We start from the raw sequence: 25006 nt of genomic DNA, 5'->3' as shown, positions 1-25006 counted from the left end.
AAGTCGGACACTTAACTGACTGCGCCACCCAGGCGCCCCGGAAAACTGGTTTTTAAATTTTTTTTTTTAATTTAAGTCCACTTTACCGTACCTATCCAAAGTCCCCCGTTGGATTATATCGCTGTCCAGCTCCCTGCCAGGATACTCTAGTTGATGAGAACACACTTCCGAAGAGAACACATGCTTCACTGAAATTTAACCCCTAGTGAAATATTTCTTGGTGAAGCAGTACTACTAACTCCAAATACAAAGTGAGAGGAGCTTGAAAGCCTTTAAATGTCAGGAAAGTATATAAACTACCCAGAGAAGAAAAGTGACTTGTTCAAGGCCCTGAATGTTGGTAAAGTCAGGAAGAGAACCAGATTCCTAGGTTCTCATTTTATGGCTCTTTTACCAGAATGGAATCTTCTAAAATTCAAAAACATTCACAAAATTCCAAAACACTTCTAAAAACTTAAGTCATCTCTTTACACAATAAGAAAATCTACCAACAAGAGTATATCACTTGTCCCCATTGAGTCTATTTGTTTCCTGCTATCATGCTAGTACTTGGCAAACTGCCCTATACAAAGTAGGTATTTAATATAGCTGTTTAATGAACAAAATGAATGAATGAATGAATGAATGAATGAATGTTATGGACAGTGATATGAAGTATTACTTTGGTCACTCAGACATGTGTGAAACATGGCTTGGAAATATATTTCACTCACTATGTTCTTCGAAGAGCTTTGTGTAGGACTTTGAAAATTCTGTTAAATTTTACAGGAAAGGGAAATGAAAGCCATTTCTGTGTACTCTCTCCACAGGTGAAATTCAAAATGGGCTTTTGATCTAGAGTGTCAGGCTGGTCTCCAAGATACAGGACCACCTTCAAACTGACTTTGACCTTCCGAAGAGAAGGTAGAAGGCAAGAGTAGTCATGTCTCCTTTTACAACACTGGTCAATGTGGGAGAAACAGAACAACATTCGAAGGAATGGAAAAACACAGAAAAAAGGACATACTATGTTAACATGTTCCTATTTATACAACATTTTCATACCCTCTCTCTCATTTAATACTTCAAACAATTCTGAAGATGCTATTATGATTCCCATTTTATAGATGAAGACACTGAGGCATGAAAGCATACTCCAGGAAATGGCAGGCCCGCACCCAAAGCTAATTCTCCTGACTTCGGAGCTGCTGCTGTTTTAAGCATGTCACCCTTCTTTGTAAATATAGCAGTATCACAGCCACCTGTGCGCATTCAGGCTTTTATCTGTGGATTTTGCGAAGTGGGAGATTTCGTGGTGACTCTGTCTTAAAAATGATGGATGCTCGACATTGGTGCACATCCCCTCTTTTCGTTGACGGCATCACCTTGTGGATGAAAATGCATCTGGTGTGTGTTTTTATTTGTAAATATATGTATACTCTGTCGATTAGGGATAACGAGCCAAGTGATTATGCTGTCAATCAGAATTGTTTAGGGGTTAAAACTTCTTTTCCCGAGTTTATTTTTCAGTAATCAACACTTTAAAGACCGATCAAATAATAACATCTAACTGATGAGCGAACAGAGTGAAAACTGGTTTGTTTCTGGCCACCTTGGTTAAAACTCGCTGCACTTTTGCCTGTTTAATGAATTGTTTTTGAAAAGTGGGAATTATAATTTATAGCATTTGTGGCTTCGTGGTGGGAACTACAAGGGCAAAATGAAATAAATCACAGGTTAGCAGAATCTCATTGTCTAAGACGCAAGAATGGTAGGGCCTCAGGTCTGAAGATCTTCAAGGTACCATTTCAATTTAGGGTGATGTAAAACCCTCTTGGCCTGAGTTTCTTTATCTCTAGTGTAGGCAGAATAACGCCAAGCTTGTAGAATAGTCGTAACATGCCTGGTAACCTGGGTCCATATTTTTAAGATTTTAAGAGAAAGAGCCCCTGTATTTAATGACAAAGAATGAAAAGTCTAAGACAGTCATCCATCCAAGTGCACAAAGAATTCACACTGCTCAAGCAAACATTGAGACACATTTTAGTAAGAATCTTAGCTGGCTTGAGTTTCCGGTAGACAAATTGGTTTTTAAAAAAATATTGTTGTGATCAACAGTGAAAAATGACAAATGCCCTGATGTTTTTCCCCAGAGGTTTCTCAAACGAGACCATAAGACTAACATCACAACTTCTCGACAGCAAAGTGAGGACAATTTATCCTAACCTGATAGATTCTTACTAATTGTAATAGATTACAATTTCTTATTAAGTTCAATCATGTGCTAATTATTAATTCCAATGATTATCTGATAAAGAATTTAGCAACCTGCATTACATTATACATGATGCCCTGATTAAATGTTTCCTTCAGAAATTTTATTAGAAAAAAGTTTGGTTTTTTTTTTTTTTTTTTTTTTTTGAAAACAAAAAATTTCCTTTTTCTTGTAAGAGAGAGCCTTATTGGGCAATCCACGAACAGTGGGAATGGAGTCTACACAGCGTCTCCTGTTCACGGGGTCTGGGAAGAGCCGCTCTGGTTAGGTCGGGAGCATCAGCCTCTCAGACTGCCAGCCTCCCTGACCGCACACCCTCCCCCCTCCAGCCCAGCCCTCACAGCTGAAGGTCCTCAGGGCAAACTTTCAGTTTAAATTTCCCGGCTTTCTGTCAGTTTGTGTCAAAACCATAGCCACCTACCCCCGCTGACTGTGGTGGCTTTGTTTGTTCTTCCCCTCCATTTGCTACTTGTTAGCCTCCGTGTACTGTGTCGGCACACTTACAGTAGGCAGAGTGCTGATGACAGATGGTGGGGGGCTGGGAACTGGGCTGCCATGGCCCCGTGCCAAGGGACAGGCCTCGCTGCCGGAACGCGCAGCCCAGAAGCTTCTCCTTGAAGCCTTGTCCGTTTGGTTGGTTCTGTGGGCGTGTTTGTGTGTGCTTGTGCACACGTGGCATGTTTTGTTGTGGTGGTGGTGGTGGTTGTGGCTGTTTTTGTTGTTGTTTGGGCCAATGACAACAGAGGCCTCGCTGGCTGGCTGCGGCTTTTCACTCTTGGCAGTTTCCAGACTCCCAGGCAGGAAATTCTCCCAACGATTGCAGCTGTGAATTGGCCCATTTTTTTGGAAAGAGGATAAAGAAAAGAGTTTAGTGGGTCTTGTGCTTTTCTCACACAAGCAAGGGTGTGTTGAATACAAACAGGGAGGGATGTGTGGGGGAGGGGAAGGGGTAGGTGGGAAAGGGAGAGAAAGAACGCTCCCTTGGAGCATACACAGCGTGGCCCCGTGGCTCCGTGGAGCCAGATGTGGGGCTGCCCCAGAGGTGAGACGGCCCTAGGTCTTGATGGGGTTTCAGCAGTTTGACCCCTTTGACACCAACAGACACGCACTTCCATTCATTCCTTCAACAAATATTTGAGAGCTTGTTCTGTGACTGGTGGCTTACTGGGAGGTGAGGACACCAGGAAGCAAAGCAGACGAGGTCTATACCTCATGGAAACAACGATCAGATGAGACGGGAGTAAGCAAACACCTCCCAATCATACACCTTCGTCGGTGTTTTCTATGCATCTTAATAGGCTACTGTGGTAGAGAATGATGACGATGACGATGATTATTTATAACTTTTAATGAGTATGTCTGTGCCAAGCACTGTTCCAAAGGCACTGCTCATCTAATCTTCAGAATAATTCTGTGAGGTAAATGCTACGAAAATGAACATTTGGGGATGGTCAGGAAAGGCCTCTCTAAGGAGGTGAGATTTGGGTTGAAATATGAAGGATGTAAAGGAGTCAGTTATTTAAAGTCAGGGGGAAGGAACAATAAGTACAAAGATCCTGAGGTAGGGAAGCGCTTAAGTGTATTCAAGTTGCTAGGAAAGACCTGTGGGATAGGGTGTAGAAACAAAAGGGGGCAGGACTGGGGAGAATGATGTGGGATAAAATTGGAGAAGTAGGCAGGGAACCTTGTGAGGACTATGTCCTGGTAAGGGATACGAGCATGGAAAGCCATCGTTGGATTTAGATCTGGGAAGACACACCTTGGAATTCCACTTTTGAAAGATCTCCCCATCTGCTGGGGAGATGACTCAGACCAGGGTGGAAACAGCATTACAGGAGGCTATTACTGGCCAGAAATGATGGTGACATGAATTAGGATGGTAACTGTGAACATGGAGCAGTGGAAGGGTTAGGTGTCCGTGTCAGAGGTGGACACAAGAAATGCCAATCAACCTGAGCCAATAAAGTGGTGAGGCAAAGTAGCCATGGCCGGCACCCTGGTTTCTGGTTCAATCACTGGATGGCGGCGAATAGCGGCATTCACTGAGATGGAAAGGACTGATGACCTAGAGCAAGGGGGTGCCCCTCTGTACACTAGACAGGTCAGTGTCCAGAGAGGAAATCTGAGGGCTGGGATGAAGAGGAAAAACCTTCCATGGAGGGGAAAAAGAACCACCATGTCACAAGAAAATATATATATTTTTTATATTTGCAAGGTGTTGTTTTATACTTTAGCTTCTGTCTCTTGTCTTATTTGATCTGCACCGTAATATTGAGATATAATTATGATTGTCTCAATCTTAGAGATGGAGAGAATGAGATCTATAGGAGGGAACTGAGTTTTCATGGTCACACAGCTATCATACTAGTTACTGTTCATATTAAGTGAAAGTTTACTTTGTACTGTTCCATACACTTTAAAGTATTTTTTTTTAATGTTTATTTATTTTGAGAAAGAGAGAGAGAGACAGAGTGCAAGCAGGGGAAGGGCAGAGAGAGAGAGAGAGAGCACAGAATCCGAAGCAGGGTCTGGGCTCTGACCTGTCAGCACAGAGCCTGATGTGGGGCTCGAACCCACAAACCGTGAGATCATGACCTGAGCTGAAGTCGGAAGCTTAACCAACGGAGCCACCCAGGCGCCCCAATACTCCATACACTCTATATATGCTGAGTCTTCATGATCATATAAAGTAGATATTACTCTTAGACCATTTTTCAGAAGGAAAACTGAGGCACAGAAAGTTTGAATAATCTGTTTGAGGTTGTACAGCTGCATACTTATTACTGTAAGTTACAAAGCTGGGCTTCAAATCCAGCTCCCTATTTGTGTTCTTAACCACTGTGCTATACTAAGCATGATTGAATTGGGACTCTGAATCTAATGACCTCTTGACTATTCTAAAATGCCTCCTCAATGCTACTTCTGATGAGTACTCTTTCCCTCCAAAGGATGTATGTATCGGGGTCAGTTTCAGCATTGCTTTAGTTTAAGGGCATAGCTAGATGTCGATCCCTCAAATATTTTCCTCCAAAGTCTATATAGCATCATGATGTGGCATCTGAAAAGAGGCTATACCTTGTAGTGACATAACTTTCAACCAAAATTAAAAAAAGAACCTATAAAATAATTTGGTCAATATTTAGCTATTTATTGGAAAATATTTTTCTGTTCTGAGAGTTAATACATACACCGTGAATGTGACTTATTTCCTTTAAAAATTTTTTTTAATGTTTATTATTTATTTTTGAGAGAGAGAGAGAGAGAGAGAGAGAGAGAGAGAGGGAGAGAGAGAATGAGCAGGGAAGAGGCAGAGAGAGAGGAAGACACAGAATCTGAAGCAAGCTCCAGGCTCTGAGCTGTCAGCACAGAGCCTGACTTGGGGCTGGAACCCATGACCCTTGAGATCATGACCTGATCTAAGTTCAGACGCTTAACCAACTGAGCCACCCAGGAGCCCCATGACTTCTTATTTTCTCAGAAGTCCTAAAGCTGAGTAGGAAGGCAGGCATATAAGCATTCTATCTGCTTCATTTTCATATCTCTTAAAAGATGATCTATGCACATAACAAAGAGGAAAGAATTAGGCCACAAACAATCTGCCCGTATACCCCAATGAGGTCCCATAGGTTATCAACTTGGCAGAATCTTAAACATACTTCACATCACCTTTCTTTATTGCAGGAAAGATAGGAGAGAGACTATTTCAACTTTATTTGTTCATATGTATTCAATCAAGCTTTCCAATTGCCAGTGAGAGAGAGATAGAGGATGGGCATGCATTCTGGCAGACCACTGCCTTCCAGAAAGTGGCTCCGTTCCTGAGTAGGGTTGAAACAACCACAGGCAATTCTGTCTTGCTGTTGTTTCATTGAGTAACCATGGGGCTGCCAGGTTCTAATCCTGAAATGCTCTAAATTGGTATCTTGTACCCAGATGATGGGGAATAGCTGTCTCACCAGGTTGATTCTGAAGACGAAGTGAGATAATTTATCCATTCTGGCTACCAGCCAATCAGGTAGCAAGGATAAGAGAGGCAAAATTTCTCAAAAGGAGCACTACACAACATTGGTTTATATTTTACCCAAAACGTACTCCTCAGTTAGGTCTGGAAAATGTTGCATCTATTCCTGCTAAGCACTGGCATATCAAGAGCTCTGATAAGTCCTACTGTAAAGTACATTCAAGATGCTACCAAGATGATCACCTACAGGACCTCATCAGGTATATGAGTAATTCTTTCATCTTTGTTATGTACATAGATCATCTTTTAAGAGATAGGAAAATGAAGCCAATAGAATGTTTATATGCCTGCCTTCCTTCTCAGCCCTAGGACTTTGAAGAAAACAAGAAGTGACATTCCATGGTATAAATGTTAACTCTAATTTAGAACAAAAAAACATTTTGCTGAACATAGATTTTTCAAAGCTATCTATTGCCATCAGTGCTTATGATCAGTTATGTGATTAATGATGCATTCAGATAATCCCTTAGCCCATTCAAGGTATGTTGAGACTAAATCCTCCTTAAATAAAGCCCTAAGAGAAAAAATAGTGTCTGGAGTAAGGTGTTTCTAGTGAGATGACCTGGGACTCAAGTACTGGCTTGAGAAATTCTATTAGAATTTCTATAGTCTACTAGAAATTCCATAATTTTGGGCTAGCATACTTAAATGTCTCCCTTCATCCACCAAATGGGAAAATGAATATTTCCTTAAAATATGGTTGTGATTTGTCTACTCAGTGAATTCATTCATTTAACAAATACTTATGAATATCTCCCCTGTGCCAAGTATTGTGCTATGGACCAAGGATTCAGGAATTAGCCACCTGTATTTGTCAGGGTTCTCTAGAGAAACAGAACCAGTAGGAAATATATCTACATAAATATACATAGATATGATTTATAAACATAAAAACAAACATACGAACAAATAAGATTTATTATAAGGAATTGTCTCATTCAGTTATGGAAGCTGAGAAGTCCCATGACCTGTCATCTGCAAGCTAGAGATGCAGGAAACCCAGAGGTGTAATCCAGTCTAAGTTCAACGACTTGGGAAGCAGGAGCACTCAGGGCAGGAAAAGATCAGTGTCTCAGTGTCTCAGATCAGGCAGTCAGGCTGGAAGGGCCAAATTCTTCCTTCCTCTATCTTGTTGTATTTAGGCATTCCATGGATTGGATGATGCCCATGCACATTAGGGAGGGCAAATTGCTTTAATGAGTCCACTGATTCACATGCTAGTTTCATCTAGAAACACCTTCACAGACACATCAAAAAATAATATTTAGCCAGATATCTGGGCACTTCATTATCCAGTCAAGTTTAACATATAAAATTAACCATGACACCAGCTTACTTGGAATTTAGTTATTTACTCATGAGAAGTCCCCTAACCAATATTTTGTACTTATACTATTTGGAGCATCAGTGACTTGTCCTATTTTTTGGTATCATATAGCAAGAAAGATTCACCAGCAAGGGTGGTCTGTCCCAGACCAAGCCAGATGTTTTTCAGAACCTTCAAGCAGAAAGGAATGTCCCTCAAAGGAATGTTACCCAAAGATGAGTAACAGAATGTGCCAAAGTGAAGGCAAGCTATTTGTCAAGGTTTCTCCTACAAGAGGTTTAAAAACATTCTCTGACTTCTACCCTTTGTATTGTTTGTTCTTTATTTATCTTTCCTTTTTTTAATTTAAATTCAAGTAAATTAACATACAGTGTAGTCTGGCTTCAGAGTAGAACCCAGTGATTCATCTTTTACATAGGACACCCAGTGCTCAGCCCAAAAAGTGCCTTCCTTAACCCATCACCCATTTAACCCTCCCCCCACAACCCTCAATTTGTTCTCCATATTTAAGAGTCTCTTAGGGTTTGCCTCCCTCTCTGTTTTTATCTTATTTTTCCTTCCTTTCCCCTATGTTCATCTGTTGAGTTTCTCAAATTCCACATGTGAGTGAAATCATGTATCTGTCTTTCTCTGATTTCACTTAGTATAATGATAATGCCCTATAGTTCCATCCACGTTGTTGCAAATGGTGAAGTTTCATTGTTTGTTTTTTTAAAAAAAACTTTTAACATTTATTTATTTTTGAGAGAGACAGAGCATGAGTGGGGGAGGGGCAGAGAGAGGGAGACACAGAATCTGAAGCAGGCTCCAGGCTCTGAGCTGTCAGAGCCCATCGTGGGGCTTGAACCCATGAGCAGTGAGATCATGACCTGAGCCAAAGATGGCCGCTTATCTGACTGAGCCACCTAGGCACCCCTCATTGTTTGTTTTTTAAATTTAAATCATGGAGTTTTCGATCTTTGTCCTTTCATTTGAGAAATTTATTTTTACTCAACACAAGAAGATTTTCCTTTGGAGATGAATACATTGCTAAAGGGAAAAGGGGAAGAAGAAGGGAGAAGATGGTTGGTTCACTTGTGACCTAATACTGTTACTACTGGTTCCGGGATGGAGAAGATGTTTGATTCTCTCACCTCCTCTTTCTTTCCTACCTCCCTCCTGGCCTTGAAAAGGAACCCTGCATGTTAAGCGAGGCCACCCTTGTGGAAAGCACTGAATTAACCATACGATCAATGTAAGACCTGGGGAGTTAGACGGAGGGCATATGGGTCATCTTGCTTTTGCCTATGGGACACTGATTCCTCACTCACATATCTAAGAAGCTGGTCCAGTAAGTTCATCAACACTCATAACAGTGCCTTGCCCAGAGATTCTGGCTCATAGATCTATGGCAACTCGTAATACTAGCAACTGGGATGGATGCAAGACTTAAAACCAAAACCAAAACCAAAACTGAAACCTATTTCATCCATGTGATTACTCAGAGAACAGGACGATTAAAAGGGTGGACATATCTAGGAATTAGGTGTGAACAGAAGAACTAGCAGCCTTTTAGCCTTTTATTGTATGTTCCTTCAAAATAGGGTTTCTCAAATTCAGCATGACTGACATCTGGTCATAGTTCTTTGTGTGGGTGCTGTCCTGTGGACCACAGAATGTTTAGCAGTATCCCTGTCTTCTACCCCCTAGATGCCAGTAGCAAACTGTTTCTGAACATTGTCAAATATCCCCATGGGATAGGGTAAAAATTATCCCCCATTAAGAACCTCTGCTCTAAAAGCAAGAACTCTTAAAATTTTTGTGGCAATGGACCTGGCTGGCAATCTGGAGAACATGATACACTTTTTGTTAGATTAATGTTCTTAAAAGTATGAAATAAAATGCATAGAATAAGAATGGAAAACATTTATATTAAAGTTATATCAAATACTAAAAAAGCAAATTTGTGATACGGTAATTTACGTATTTCTTTATTAACATACTAAATAAAAATATCTAAAAGTGGACCCAAATAACTACCTTACTTTTGAAGTAATGGTGAACTCGTACGATATTTTGGGAAGCCTGTAACAACTGTTATGTGACATGAAGACGTCTGTGATTTTATAAATTTTATTTTTTAAAATTTTTTGGAAGTTTATTTATTTTGAGAGACACAGTGTGTGTGTGTGTGAGGGGGGGTGCAGACAGAGAGGGAGAGAGAGAATCCCAAGCAGGCTCTGCAGCATCAGTGCAGAGCCCAACACGGGGCCTGAACCCACAAAACCATGAGATCATGACCTGAGCCAAAACCAAGAGTCAGATGCTTAACCGACTGAGCCACCCAGGCACTCCAAGTCATCTTTGATTTTAATTATGACAAAATTCTAAGACTACTATGGTTTGTTCCCTACATTTATATTTAAAGATAATGTTAAATTTCAGCTCAAGATTGAGAGAAACTAAGATGTAACTTTTTCTCATCCATGTTCACAGGGCCCCTAAATTCATGGGTATTGAATACAGAACTCCCTTTTCCGAGGCATGAAGGAAAGAAGCTGCATAAGCTCAAGTATTTTTATGATATCTAATTAATAGCCCAAATCCCAAACAGAGGGCCTGAAGTGAAGGGAAGCTCTGGCAGCTGGGCAATTATGAGCAAACCATAAGTGCAGAGACCGTCTTTAAATCCAAGAAAGCATCAATTTTATAGGCATAACCTGAGCCTGTATTCCACAAATGCAGAACTCAAAGGTAGCAGGAGGAGGATTATAAAATGATTGGGCTGAAACCAAAGAAGGCATTCTGGTGTGGCCGAGGGGCCCAGAAGACCTGCCGGGCTCTGGGGGAATGAATGGTAGAAACAGCGGTACTGCTGGGAACTGGCTCAGCCAACAGCTTGCATACCTGAGCAAGTCGCCTGACTGCTCTGGGCCTCAGGGCCTTATCTAGGAAGTGATGGGCTCACCTTGGACCAGTGTTGATTAAATCTATGCTGCTCAACGACATAGTTTAGACTTTCACCTACGTAAAACTTACAGAGGCTAACAAAATCCACAGAACCAAGTGTCTTAACGGTGAAGACATTGGAAAGGGAAGAGAGTTTAAGTCCAGTTGTTCAGTTCTACAGGTAGTTAACAGAAGAGTCATGTGTGCTTGTTGGGGCGAGGAACTGGGTTTATTTTGTTTTTCCAGGAGTCTTAGCAAATGTCAGGAATATAATAGGTACCCAACAAATATTTGTTGGATGAACGAACAAATAAATGCATCCATAAACCACCAACTTCCATTGTTAGTGCTGTGTCATTTACCTCTTAACATTATATTCTTCAGACAGGCATGTGGAGAGATATTTTTATCCAATTTTCTTGCTTATTGTGTAATTCTAGTACACTTAGTCATACATATCACTCACACACACACACACACACACACACACACACACACACACACGGGTCTGCTGGCTCCTGTGGGATAGAGGAGTCGAGTCCAAGGGCATCTTCTAGAAGGTCCTTCAGAGCCTTAACCAGGTTTCTACTGACAGCAGGAAGCTCCTGCAGGATTTATTGTCATGTGATATTACAACCCTACTGTAGTAAAGCTTCTGGTAAACTGATTGGGCCTGTGAGCATGCAGTAATGAGAAGGATAGCAGAGAAACTGCATAATGACAATGGTGGAGGGCAAAAGTGGCTGAGCTAAAAGAGGAAATTTTAGGCTGGTTTTCATTTGAAGATTTTCTTTTGAAACGTAGTTTCTTCTCAGTACAAGGAAGCCCTAATCAGCTCTGGAGCAAAGTGAGCCTCTTCTCTCTTGTTTTGAAGAAAATAAATAGGCTTGATCATGGGCACAGAGCTCCACAGTTTCTGCTGTGGGTGAGGCATACATAAATTGCAGACTAAAGGACTCTAAAGCAGAAATTGGTGGGTTTGAGTTCTTGCTGTGTGAGGGTGGTCAAGACACTGTACTATCATGAACTGAAATTATTTCCTCTGCAAAATATGGTTGTTAAACTAGTATTAGGATTGCAACTCAAAAGGCCCACAGACAGGGATGTAAATGGGTGAAGCATAAGACAAAAGGGAATAGTGGAGACTGTGGCAAAGTACAGGGTATATGTACTTTGAAAGTGGTACTGCTACTCACTTTTAATCCGCTATCACCACACTAGAATGTGCATCTATAGTTGCCAGATATTCGAGACTTTTTACAAATCTGAAATTTGAGCGTTTTTTTAAAGAAGTTCATTTCGGGGGGAGGGGCAGAGAGATCTGTGGGGGTGACCATGAGATCTCTAAAGGCTTGCAGTAGTAACAATTCAAGGAATACAAATAAATGTGCTTACTGTCTGTGAAATAATTCTTTAAATTCACTTAGAAATTGTGTGTGTGTGTGTGTGTGTGTGTGTGTGTGTGTGCGCGCGTGTGTCTACACAGGGGGGCAAGGACACAGGAGTCTGTGCTCTGGAGGGCAGGCTCCAGGTACTCCACCAGCTTCTCCAGTGTGCCTGCCTTCATGGTCGCCACCCTGCAAGTCTCATGCAAGTTCAGGGCCAACTTATTTTCATGGCTGGTCCCAGGTGCCCAGACACCTGGTAGACACAAGGCCCCAGACCCTGTCCTCTCCAATCTTCCCTGAAGATGGCCTTGCCAGCCAATCCTGGGAACCTCGGGACCCCAGCTTATCAGCCAGCATCTCCCCGCCCAGATGCTATCCACCTGGGCATGTTGCTAGGAGACCTAACTTCACTTTTTATAGTTCTTCGTAGTTTGCAGGCAATTTTAATGATTTTATCAGTCTCACGAAAATCCTGTGTGCTGCTGTTATCCTGTTTTACAGAAGAGGAATCTTAAATTCAGGAATGTTAAGTGACTTGTCCATTGTCAGAGCAAGAAAGTGGTAGAACGTAGATTCATTTTGGTATTGGACTCCCGGCACTTCTGCAAACATACAGCTTTGTCTTATAATACAAGATGTTAGTAACCCCACTTAGCATCTCTGGAGGTCAAACAAAGGAAATATTATTCTAAACGTTGATATGTGGAAACGTTGATATTCTAAGCGTTGATATTCCAACGCTGTCCTTGGAATGAGGAAGTGTTGTGAGATGATTACTCTTTAAGAAAGAACATCTGAATCTCCATTCTGGTACCAGGTTGAATATTGGGTCAATGTTTCTTCTAAAGCTTCTTCTAAAGTGATTCCTCCATCACTCCAAAGTAGAAATAGGAGTGGAAAAAGAAGCCTTATATTCTGGTTATGATTCAACTGCTAACTGGCTGTGTGACTTTAGACAAAAATTCCTATGTCCTCTCCATGAACTCTCAGTTCCTTATCTGTAAAATAGGAACCATGATATGGAAGCCAGCTTTAGTACCCCATTCCATTCCATGAAACATCACCAACATAACCTTTAGAGATCACAGGAAACTAGGAGAAGCAGACCTCTAACATGCAATAACTATAGCAATTAGTATGTGCTACTAATCAGAGATGCATGGAGAGTGATACATAAAGGCGATACAGAGCAAGACATTCTGGATACTTAGTACTTATAAATAGCTCCTATTAGTGGTGATGAGTAAATTTTACATAGAAGCTGACTTCATTTCTGTTATTATCCATGCTTAGCACAGAGCCTGACATGGGGTTTGATCCCAACGACCCTCGGATCATGATCCAAGCCAAAACCACGAGTTGGATTCTCAACCAAATCAGCCACCCAGGTGCCTCAATTTTTGTTATTATCTTTTTTTTTTTTTTAACTGACTGAACCACCCAGGTGCTACATAGCTCATTTCATTTTAGTGCTGAATAATATTCCACCGTCTGGGTGGACCACAGTTTATTATCCATTTGCCTACTAAAGGACATCTTGGTTGTTTTCAGGTTTTGGTAATCATGAATAAAGCTGTTGTTACAAATATTTGTGAAAAATTTGTGTGGATGTAAGTTTTCTTCTTTCTCTTTTTTCTTTTTAATAGAATTTATTGTCAGGTTAGCTGACATACAGTGTATATGGTGTGCTCTTGGTTTCAAGGGTAGATTCCCATGATTCATTGCTTATATACAACACCCAGTGCTCATCCCAACAAGTGCCCTCCTCAGTGCCCATCACCCACTTTCCCCTCTCCCCCACCCTCCATCAACCCTTAGTTTGTTCTCTGTATTTAAAGGTCTCTTATGGTTTGACTTCCTCTCTGTTTGAAACTATTTTTCCCCTTCCCTTCCCCCATGGTCTTCTGTTAAGTTTCTTAAGTTCCACATATGAGTGAAAACATATGATAACTGTCTTTCTCTGACTGACTTATTTCACTTCACATAATACCCTCCAATTCTAACCACGTTGTTGGAAATGGCAGGATTTCATTCTTTCTCATTGACAAGTAGTATTCCAGAGTGTATATAAACCACATCTTCTTTATCCATTCATCAGTTGATGGACATTTGGGCTCTTTCCATAATTTGGCTACTGTTGAAAGCGTTGCTATAAACATTGGGGGTACATGTGCCCTGTGAATCAGCACTCCTGTATCCTTTGGGTAAATTCCTTGTAGTGCTATTGCTGGGTCATAGGGTAGTTCTACTTTTAATTTTTTGAGGAACCTCCACACTGTTTTCCAGAGCGGCTGCACCAGTTTGCATTCCCACCAACAGAGCAAGAGGGTTCCCGTTTCTCCACATCCTACCTTTCAGAAAGGATTAAAAATTGTAACTATAAAAGGACCTAACAATAGAAAGGAGTCTCCCTCTCAGCCTGACCCCAAATTCTACCTTCCAAAAGGTAACTTATAACAGATTGTGTGTTATATGCCTTCTCAGCATTTTGTAGATATACAGAAGTATATATGAATGTGATCTATATATGTCTATTTTTGTCTGTATCTGTTTATATATTCCCCACTTTTCACAAATAGGAGCACACTCTATACATCCTTCTTTAATTTCTTTTCTTAGTTAAAAATTTAGCTTAAAAATGTCCATATCGGTACATACAGATCTATCTCATTCTTTATAGTAGCTGTGTAGTATTCCACCATTGCATCTTTATGTATCTTTTCTGGTCAGTTCCACCTACTACAAAAAATTACCATAGATTTGGTGGCTTAAACAGCATTTATTTCTTACAGAAGCCGGAAAGTTCCACATCAGGATGCCAGCAAAGTTGGGTTCTTAGTGAAGGTATTCTTTCTCATTTATCGAGGGCTGTCTCCTCGTTGTATCCTCACACGGCAGAAAGCAGAGAGGGAGAGGAAGCAAGGTCTCCCATGTTTATTCTTATAAGGGCACTGATCTCACTCATCAGTTAGTATTTCAACCTAACCTCCAGTGTAGGAGGAATTTGGGAGGACACAAACATTCAGTCTATAACATTTATTTACTAAATATACATTTAGTATATGTCCATTAGTTTGCTATTTCAAAATGTTTTAATATACATCCTTGTATATATCTCTGAATAAAAAAGTTCAATATAAATTTCCACCGTTGTTTCATTACATGTTTTGAATACTGATATTGCCCTTTGAAGAGGCTGCATCCTTAATACTTTAAGGAACATTTCAAGAAAGTACCTACACATTTTTATCCTGTATTTTAAACGTTGATTTTTGTCCACTGAGAGGTTTTTATCTGTACTGTTTTTATCTGCACTTACTTGCTTTTAATAAAGTTTAACATAAAATCCTGACAAGACATATGTATATCCTGTGAAGAAGCCTGCTCATGATCTTTATCCATTTTTCTATTGGGTTGTTAATTTTCTTTCTTATTGAATTATAAGAGATCTTTATATATTAATGAAACCAGACTACTTATGTCATACGTGCAACAATTTTGTTTGCAGTTTGTTATTTGTCATAATATCTTCCAGATACATCTTCTTAAAGGTCTGTTTTTCAATGCTTTAAAAATCAAGATGGTTCTTCAAGAGTATTCTGATTATGTGGCTGATGCTTCTGAAAGTTGGGTTTGTACAACTTCACCAAGAAGCTTCTGCTTGTCATCATAAGGGGATGGTGTAATATTTCTTGAACAGGACCTGGTTTATGCCACTGTGAGTCATTCAAGTTACTGGAAAAGCTGACTGACCAGTGGACATTACTGGCACATTTCCCATAATTCTCCAAGGAATTAAGGGCATTCAATTTTTCCCTCTGTAACCAGTCATTGTCCTGATTGACTTCAAGGCTTTGTGTCTGTGAGAAAAAAATAAGGAAAATTCCAAAGCAAAAAAGTTTTCCCAAGTTATTTTGAGTTCATAAAATATAATGGTTATCAACTGAAATAGGAATTTAGAAAAATGATCCAGACTTATTGGAAAACTCAATACCTTCAGCCATCATATTTGGTTTATAAGCCACATGGTGAAGTGCTTAAAGCATCCCAGCCAAAGAGAGGACTTCCATTAATCAGGAAGAGACATTGACAGAAGAACTTGACTTTAGCCTGAACAAGTAGAGACGAAGGTCATATGTAGTCACCAAGGTAAGAGGGGTACCATGTTTTCATTCTGATCCAAATTGATAAGATAGGACACAAAAACAAGCCCTTCCTCACAGACATTGAGAATGGACTGTTCATTCAAAAACTACCTGTCACTGAGCTGTCAGATTCACCACCTGAAACAGCATTAGGGATAGAAGGTTAAAAGATCTCCTTTCTTCCAAATTCACAACCACTACCAAAATAATGTGCACTCATCCCCCAGGCTCTTAGCCAATTGACCAAAGACGATGCTTAATTCAAGGGTAAGGTGGTAGTGCATACACCGGTCTATACAAAGCCTTCGCCTCTGGTTGCTTATTACTCCTAGTTGTCTGTATTTGTATACAATGGAAATAAAATGTAGTGAGTTATAGAGTTCTTGGCTTTCTGGATTAATCAGAGATCAAAATTCTTTACTAAGGGAGGTAGAGTGACCACTGCACCTAATTGCCCAGGACTGTCCACGTTTTAGTAATGAAAGTCCAGTGTTCTGGGAAACCCCCCAGTCACAGTTCAAACTAGGACAATTAATCACTCTCAGTCTTGGTCTTGTCCAGCTGATTCTTTCTCTAATCATGTTATTCTATAGAGAAATTAAGTTAGATAAAATGGACTTAAGTTCAAGAGGAAATTCGGTAACACAAAAATAGGATCACAACTTTTGGATTTGGAGTGAGAAATGCTGGAACCTCATGCACAAGACCACACGCTTGGGTAGAGAAAAAATTTTTTGAGGTCACTTCTATGATTCCCTGATTCTATAACACCCCTCCTATCATCTTAGAAAAGTTAGGTGAGCCCTAAGTAAAATAATCCTTATTGCCATTTATTGAATGATTACTGTGTACTAGGCACTGTGGTAAACTCTTTAATATTATTCTGCTGATAGCCTTAGGAAATAGATATTATTAGATATAATTTATAGGTGAGAAGACAGGCCTAAATAGGTTATGTCCTGCCCAAAGTTATGCAGGCAGCAGATGGTGAAGACAGGATTTGAATTCAGGTCTGTGTGGCTACAAGGCCTATGCTCACATACTACCATCTCCCATTATCCACAAATAGTTGTGAGCAATCATTTCTGCTTTTTCCCTGTTATAAGGTTATTGGCACTGCCTATAATATGATCCCTAAAGACCAGAGAAATAGTAACCCTAACAACATGCATTTGCATAACATATTTTACATTTCAAAACACTTTTATTTTCTACTATCATCATCCCAAAGATGCTGGGAAGTAGCTAATGTTGATCCTTTCTCTATTTATAAGGGACAGGAAAGAGAAGTGTGGATGAGCAAGGTCAACTGTTGATGGACACACAGGTGATGTGAGTGGCAAAACTGGACTCGTATCTATAACTTCTGACCCTAATTCCTTCTTAATACCAAGTCTATTCAGTAGAGATTAAAGGATTCTGTGGCTTTCTTGGCTGGTATCAAAAACCTTCCTGACTGCTGTGGGAATTGGCCCAATGCTGTTTCCCCTACTTGTCTGTCTCCCCCACTAGACTATAAGCTCGGAGAAGGCAGGTCCACATGTCTGTCTTATTCATTTCTTCCCAAAACGTGACACAGAGAATCCTATTCATTTCTGTATTCCCAAAACGTGACACAGAGATTCTTAATAAATATTTGATAAAAATGAATATCCTTTGCAAACCTTTCTCCTAATTCAGATGGTGGTCACCATTCCCCATTACCACGCCATGTTTTCTTGCCACCACACCTAATTTCACACTGTTTCCTCTGCCTAGAATCTGTGTTTCCTCCCCTTATTGCCCTATGGTCAAAGACTAAAGGTTCTTCAAGGTGTGACTGAAATGCCACCTCCACCAGGCAGTTCTCCCTGGCCTCTCAGTAGTGAATGTTCTTTCCTTAATACCCAGGGTCCACCCCTAACACACCTCTCTTTTGTTGCACCTACCTGTGTGTCCCTTTTATTATAGTGATTTGCAACTTGCATAAGTCAAAAGGGAGTAGCAGGGACTGCACCATTCTTTACGTTGCACAGCCCTTGAATTGTGAGTCCACGGCTTGTATTCTAGGACCTTTACTAAGCCCAGGAGCTTCTGAAAACAACCCAGAATCTCTGCATCCTGGCACATCTGCCCACACTTCAGCAAGAGTGCCACAATAGTCTCTGTAGGCTGCTCTGGTTATAAGGAGTGAGATGGGGATTGGTTGGTCCAAGTGTGATGCCTCCATTTGGAGTCAGAAGAGGAGGATTTGAGATCCATCAGGAGAGGGTTTGTTGTTCTTTGTTAATGAGACAGCATTACTACAAAACTTGTGTTTACCCTGCCCATATCTATTTGTGGGGTCAACTTGATGGGATCATCCCTTAGTGAGAGTAAAAAAAAAAATTTTTAGTGTTTATTTTTGAGAGAAAGAGAGACAGAGTGTGAGCAGGGGTGGGGCAGAGAGAGAGGGAGACACAGAATCTGAAGCAGGCTCCAGGCTCCAAGCTGTCAGCATAGAGCCCGACGCGTGGCTCAGGCCCACAGACTATGAGATCGTGACCAGAGCCAAAGTTGGGTGCTTAACCGACTGAGCCACCCAGGTGCCCCTCTTAGTGAGGTTTTAAAGGAGTGTTTGTTATTATTTTGTCCAAGTGATGGATTGAAGGAAATATGTTAAAAGCTATGGATCCAAGATTGGGCCTTTGAGATTTTCCTCTTTGTTATTGTTACTTCAAAATTCAAATAAAAATCCACAAAATTATTTTCTCCAACTCAAAAATGCAGACATCAAGAAAATCCCTGGATAACTGAACAACCCTGAGGTTGTGGCCATTTGGGCCCAGTGTTTGCTTTCAGCACAACACTATTTGACCTCACGTTTTTATTTTAGATTTTCTGCCATAAATTCTACCTGATATTTAAGATAGGGCTCCTTGGCATGCCACTCACTAGATAAACCAGAAAATTTTTCTAATTTATATACTTACGCAAAATAAAAATAATTTGCTACTTTAATGCATTTTATTATAGTGACGATTTAGTGTGGTGGGTTTTCTTATCACAAGGTATAGGTAGCTAGCTATGTTGTTTGAATAAAATATGTTGGTTTTCACTTAAAAAACAACAAAACAAAACAGAGCAAAACCAGAACAACCTCCACTTCCCCACAAAACCCGAACACCAGTAACTCTCAGTAAGCCTGTTACATTTTCTTCTCTCATAACCTTCTGAGTAGTTCACCCTAATGAGCTGTGGGCCAGAAACAGGTTAGCCAAGTAGCACCCCTTGCATGGTGGATGGATTCCTAGCAGATGGCAAAGAAAAGTGTCTAAGTCAGTTTGGGCTGCTATAAAAAAGTATCATAGACTGGGTAGCTTATAGAAAACAGGAAACTATTTCTCACAGTTCTGCAGGCTGGAAGTCCAAGGTGGGTACGGCATGGTCAGGTTCTGGTAAAGGCCCCCTTCCAAGTTGCAGACTTCTCATAGGTCCTCATATGGGAGAAAGAGGGCTAGAAAAGTCCCTGGGGTCCCTTTATTAAGGGCACTAATCCCATTCATGAGAACTCCATCCTCATGACCTGATACCATCACATTAGGGGTTAAGATTTCAACATATGAATTTTGGAGGCGACACAGACATTCAGTCCATTGCAGAGGGGAATTCATATTGGGAGCTGGCAAGGTGTACCAGCTGTGGCAGAGGGTAAAAATGATTTTGCATAATCAAGTGTGAGGAGGCTTCCTACCCGGCCCGTTGATTTAACATGCACACATCTGTAGGAAGTCTGGCTCTGGGTAAAAAGAATGAGGAGGGACAATATCTCAAGTACCCTCCGAAGATCTTCCTGGGAGATTTGAGTTTATGCCTCTTGTATATTGGCATAATTGGTATAATATGTTGTATATTAATAGCATCCCCTTTGCTCTCAAAGGTGTCATGGTGAGGATGGTAAGTTATATGTTCACCCTCGACTGGAGGCAGCCCCTTTCAGAGGTTTCCTTTGCCCCATCGCAAATCATCTCATTTAATTAGTGCATAGTTTTAGTTTCACTTAAGGTAAGATCATATTCCTTATGAACACAGGTATAAAACATTGGAAATTTATATGCTGCGTTGATTTTTTTCAAAAGTCATTATTTTAATAATGAAGATATAAAGCATTAAAAAATATTAGAACTACACCAAAATTATAAGCTTTTGCACAGCAAAGGAAACGATCGACAAAATATAAAGGCAACCTAATGGATAGAAGATAGTTACAAATGATATATCCAATAAGAAGTTATCCAAAATATATAAATAAATATATAAATATATATATTTTGAATATAATATAGATAAATATATAAATATATATATATTTTGAATATAATATAGATAAATATATATATAAATAAATATCTATAAAAATTTGAATATCCAAAATATATAAAGAACTTATACAACTCAACACTGACAATACAAATAATATAATTAAAAAATGGGCAAAGGATCTGAATAGACTTTTTTCAAAGAACACATATAGACAGCCAATAGGCACATGAAAAGATGCTCAATGTCATCAATCATGAGGCAAATTCAAGTAAAAACCACAATGGGATATCACCTCACATCTGTCAGAATGGCTAGAATCAAAAAGACAAGAAATAACAAGTGTTGGCAAGGATGTGGAGTTAAAAGGAACCCTCATGCATGGTTGGTGAGAATGTATATTGATGCAGCCACTGTGGAAAACAGTATAGAGGTTCCTCAAAAAATTAAAAGTAGATACTTTTATGGCCCAGTAATTCCACTGCTGGGTATTTACCCAAAGAAAACAAAAACATAAATTAAAAAAGATATATGCATCACTATGTTTACTGTGCCATTATTAACCCAAATGTCCATTGATAGATGAATGAACAAAGAAGATGCAGAAGATGCAACACACACACACACACACACACACACACACACACACATGCAGATTCAATGGCAGTGGGCAGGAGGGTGGAAGGAACAGAGAGTCAGTGGTTGTAGCCAAGGTGAATGTCATCTGAAGGCCAAGATAACCCACAAGTTCTCAGTGATGCTGCATAGCACAGGTTCCCTGTTTGATTTATATTCTATTGTATCTTCAGCTAATTAAAGTTCTTATGATAATTTGGATAGGAGAGAGCTTATTCTGCATTTCAGATATTTCTTGGCTTTCTAGAAAAGGATAATTCATCATTCATAATGTCCCATGAACCTCTCCTTAGGTGAATCACATAAAAATCACACTGACAGGTGTGATTTTGAGAATTTGTATAGCATTTTACTTTCCACATGCCCTATGCCTCTTATTTCTCAGCAATTCTACCAGGATATATTTTATACATGAGTGAACTACAATCTCAGAGGGGAATTAGTAGCTTAGAAAGAGCACATAGCTAGTAAATGGGGGCAGGACTGGACCCTGGAGCCCACTCTGCTGGCTCTCAGCCATCACCCCATCAGCTACAATATACAGAAGGCAGGAATGAATGGATGCAAGGACATATAACTCTTTGGTATTGGGTGTTGATCTCCCATATTCACTGAATGCATCACTGATGTGTAGATTCATCACTGGTCTCCCTGAACTCACTTATCTCTTTCCAACAAGTTAACACATTAGTCACTATTATGTCACCTCCTTCGATCCCTCCCCCTCCCAGCTAGAAATAGTTGAATATATTCACATTGCGATTGGTACAAGGGCCAAAAGCTTTAGTGCAGCCTCATAAGACCTGTATGGTGGCACCCAGACCACCCCTCCACTACCCCCCGTACCACTGGCTCCATGATCTCAGCACTCCAGCCTTCTGCTCCCTTTCAGTTTCCTTGACAGCTCATGCTGTCACCTGCCTCAGAACTTCTACCCTAAAATTCCCTCTTCTTGGAGGGTCTCAAATCTCATTAAGATTTGCCCATCTCTCAGATCTCAACCTGAACACTCCTCCTTCAGGAAACTTCCATGAGCCACTCAGAGCAGTCCAGTTCTCAATAAATCCTATAACTTTGCTTCACAACACTCACCACCTTGTAATTTTACCTTTATTGGTATAATTATTTGATTGATATCTATCTTTGTTAGACTAGAAGCTCCATGAGAATGAGGTATTGCTTTATTTTCCACTTTGCTTTTTCCCCAGCAGTTAGTAGGTGACAGGTAGTAGGTGCTCAGCAAATAATTCTTGAATGAAAGAAAACTCCTTTGCTATCTAATGGCCACAGGTGACTTTTTAAACTTAAATAAATTAACTAAAATTAGAAATTCATTTCCTCAGTCACACTAGGGACATTTCATGTACTGGATAGCCACATGTGGCTGTTCCTGTATCGGGACAGTGCAGTTACAGAACGTTTTCATAATCACAGAAAGCTTGTAATGAATAATGTGTCCTCAGATGTTTACAGAACCAATAAATACAATGTACTTGCTTCTTGTTCATGTCCAATATGGGCAATGCTTAGATTTTTCTTTGAAAAACATCTCAAGAGATGCTGTCCAGTTTGGCCTGAGGACCCCTGGGAAGTTTGTTCGTGAACAAAAGAAATCTGCAGATGAACCAGCAGAGAAATACAGATGGGTTTTTCACTTGCTCATTTTCACTCAGTAGATCGTTAACCAGTGCCTACTGTGTACTTCAGTGACTATATTTAAAGGAACAATCATCCCAAATTTTCCATTTTTTCTCTTTAGAGAGGCAACAGAGCTTGATAAAGGAGAATATAGACTTTGAAATCAGGAAGACCTGTGTTCAGATGTCAGCACTGGCGCTCACTGGAGTGTATGAGTTGCTCTGGGACAAGGAACTGAACTTTCCTGAGCTTCAAATTCTTCCTATGACAAATGTGGGTAGAAGCAGCACCTACCTGATTGGGTTGTTGTGAAGAATAAATGAGATAAACTGACATATTGTTATTAATAGTAATTTTAATGATTCTTTCTGTTTTATTCTTGTTTAGGATTGGCATTAGCACTCTGCATTTTGTGTCTTTCCTCTCTAAGTTCTGATAAAATATACTGATATTTTCTCTTCCAAAATAAATCAAGTTGCCTGCTTCCTATATTCCTATTAAGTTCCAGTTCATAACATATGAAGATGGACTTGCTCAAGACTCTGATGGTATTTTTTTTTACCACTAATGCTCTTGCCTTTGATTATCCCCCCTGCACAGTGAAAATAGAGCTATTGAGAGTTACCAGAGGATGAGGAAGATATGCTTTGGCTCATGGCCTACAATCAATGGAGATCTAATTGCACACCCACTTCAGGACCCTGGGAGAACCCAGGAGGACACAGGGGGTTGTTTTTTCAGGAAACCTCTGAGGCCTTCTGGGCAGGATGGTGAGCTGCCCTTCTAACTGTAGTACCTTGAAACTGGGATTCAACAGTTGAAGTTTTATGGAGCACCATGTGGGAGGTTTTGTGCTAGAACTGTGGATTCTACAATCCACAATGTTAAGAAGGGGCACAAAGTTTCAGTGTGAAATATGATCCATTTCTCAGTCTTTTATCTATCGTGAGGAAGAACACGAGCCCTGCCTTTAAGGAGGCTGCAGTCTAGTCAGGAAGGAGAGTGAACATAGGAGTCTCCCTTGAGAATATTCCACCAGCTTAGTCCTGGATAAAGGGCGAAAAATTGGTGCAGAAAAGGAGGGCAATTTCCAAGCCAGAGTGCTGTGCACATATGCATGGAGGAGAAGGAAGGAGAGGGTGGGGGAGAGAGTTAGTCAGAGGCTCCAAGTGTGCAGGTGGTAGTGAAACATGGTGTTACATAGGCAGGACAGGGCTTGGTGTGGAAGGCTTTTTAGCCAGATGAAGGAGCTTGGACTGAGGGCCATGGAGAACCACTGAAGGATTTCAGCAGTGAGTGACACAATCAGATAGCATTTCAGAAAGGTTGCTCTTACTTGCACAGGGTCAACTGGACTTGGACAAGAATCGAAGCAGGAGAACTGATGGGAAGCTGATACAGTGATCCAGGTTAAGACACGATACTGGCTTGAGCTAAGGTGACAGCAGAAAAAGAGCATAGAATTGAGAGAGATGAACAGGCAGAATGGGTAAGTTCTATGAACCAATTGTATAAGGTTGGAGAGAGAGCTGGAAGAATAATAAGCCTCAGTTTTCTGGTGTGGGCAGAATGTGCTGATAGCATTCCATCAGTTCGAAATTAGGGAAAGGGAAGAGGGAAGAGGATGAGTTAAGCTTTAGACATGGAGTGTCTGCATGACAAGTAAGTAGAGATGCACATTCAGCAGATAGTAATGCGCATTGAAATAAAGTTTGAAACAACTGAATGAATAAATAAAGGAAGGAAGTCACCCAGGGAGCAAGCAGGAGGGAGAGAGAACCAGGCATGGGATGGGCCTTGCTTCCTTTCTCAGTAACCATGTATATCACTTAGTGAGGACTAATTGGTCTCAGTGTATCAGGCTGAAGATGGAAACGTGCTTTGGGAAGCCCCAGACATTATGCAATTGAGATCTATAGATTTTTTAAGATGCTGTAGTTTGCTATCTTTGCAGCTGAGTTAAGTTGTAGCATGTTGAGTCTCTGATCGTATAATCTGATGGTCAAACAACCAAAACTAGTTAAAAGGAAAAAAGGCTGGTCTTTCTGCCTTGGCAATGATACCTGCAAAAAAATAAAACCCACTTTCTCAGAAGTACTGACCTACTCCATGGCTGGGCCTGCTCTTTTCAAGTCTCGGAGACCCTTCCTCCTAATGTATTCACTGGTTTTTGAACAGTTCTTGGAAAGATGTTAAGAAGGGACACAAAATTTCAGTGTGAAATGTGATCCATTTCTCAGTCTTTTATCTAAGAAGCCAGACTTGCATAAATACTGCTACACATCTCTATTTACCTATGTAGTCCTAATCTCTATTTTCCTCCCACCTTCCAAATGGCAGGCTGGTGTCAGAATGGATACAGGATTAGCAGGAAAATTCTCTTTCCTTAAC

The 25006-nt window shown here is 40.4% G+C and overlaps 1 long non-coding RNA gene across 1 annotated transcript in view; it reads right to left on the bottom strand.

The window, feature by feature from the left end:
- Positions 1–2006: 2006 nt before the first annotated feature.
- LOC147574970 (uncharacterized) overlaps positions 2007–25006 on the bottom strand; it is a 291279-nt gene continuing 268279 nt past the window's right edge. Inside the window, exon 3 of the long non-coding RNA XR_015242920.1 lies at positions 2007–3077. This is a non-coding gene — a long non-coding RNA (uncharacterized LOC147574970). The remainder of the gene's footprint in view (positions 3078–25006) is intronic.

The sequence above is a fragment of the Puma concolor genome, chromosome D4 (assembly GCF_028749965.1).
Source record: "Puma concolor isolate L17-30 chromosome D4, mPumCon1.1.hap2, whole genome shotgun sequence".
Taxonomy (NCBI): Eukaryota; Metazoa; Chordata; class Mammalia; order Carnivora; family Felidae; genus Puma; species Puma concolor.
This window is presented reverse-complemented; position numbering and strand designations above follow the sequence as displayed.